This window comes from Saccopteryx leptura, chromosome X (assembly GCF_036850995.1).
Source record: "Saccopteryx leptura isolate mSacLep1 chromosome X, mSacLep1_pri_phased_curated, whole genome shotgun sequence".
Lineage (NCBI taxonomy): Eukaryota > Metazoa > Chordata > Mammalia > Chiroptera > Emballonuridae > Saccopteryx > Saccopteryx leptura.
In genome coordinates, this window is record NC_089516.1 from 121,500,360 (window position 1) to 121,501,428 (window position 1,069).

The 1,069-nt window shown below is 49.2% G+C and overlaps 1 non-coding gene across 1 annotated transcript; it reads left to right on the top strand.

The window, feature by feature from the left end:
* Positions 1 to 205: 205 nt before the first annotated feature.
* On the top strand, positions 206 to 281 carry TRNAT-AGU (transfer RNA threonine (anticodon AGU)). The gene has a single exon. It is a non-coding gene; the product is annotated as a tRNA-Thr (tRNA).
* Positions 282 to 1,069: the final 788 nt, after the last annotated feature.

Below are 1,069 nucleotides of genomic sequence, written 5' to 3' on the forward strand. Positions count from 1 at the left end.
AGGCTATCATGTGCTTATTATTAGCATTTTCCTGCTGACTAATGATGCTGAGAACATTTCTTTTACACTTATTGGACATTTGCATTGTTCCTTTTGAGAAATGTTTATTACTTTCCAGTGCTCATTTTCAGTCAGATTATTTGTTTTTATTGTAGCCTTCTGAATATCCTTTATATAATGTAGATATAAAAAGTGTGTACCACAGGCCCTGGCCGGTTGGCTCAGTGGTAGAGCGTCGGCCTAGTGTGCGGAGGACCCAGGTTCGATTCCTGGCCAGGGCACACAGGAGAAGCGCCCATTTGCTTCTCCACCCCTCCGTCGTGCTTTCCTCTCTGTCTCTCTCTTCCCCTCCTGCAGCCAAGGCTCCATTGGAGCAAAGATGGCCCGGGCGCTGGGGATGGCTCCTTGGCCTCTGCCTCAGGCGCTAGAGTGGCTCTGGTCGCAATATGGCGACGCCCAGGATGGGCAGAGCATCGCCTCCTGGTGGGCAGAGCGTCGCCCCTGCTGTGTACCACATACATGACTTGCAAATTTTTTGTACTTGTGATAGTATGTTCATTTTGCATTCTGATAGTGTCCTTTGAAACAATGTTTTAATTTTGATAAAATTCAATTTATCTAATTTTTATTTTTTGTTGATATTTTTCTTGTCATATCTAATAATTCATTGCTTAATTGAAGATCGTGAAGATTCTCACATTTTTTTTTTTCTGAAGCTGGAAATGGGGAGAGACAGTCAGACAGACTCCTGCATGCGCCCGACCGGGATCCACCTGGCACGTCCACCAGGGGGCAATGCTCTGCCCATCTGAGGCGTCGCTCTGTTGCAACCAGAGCCACTCTAGCACCTGAGGCAGAGGCCACAGAGCCATCCTCAGCACCCAGGCCAACTTTGCTCCGATGGAGCCTTGGCTGCTGGAGGGGAAGAGAGAGATAGAGAGGAAGAAGAGAGGGAGGGGTGGAGAAGCAGATGGGTGCTTCTCCTGTGAACCCCAGCCGGGAATCGAACCCAGGACTCCTGCACGCCAGGCCAATGCTCTACCACTGATTCAACCGGCCAGGGCTGTAC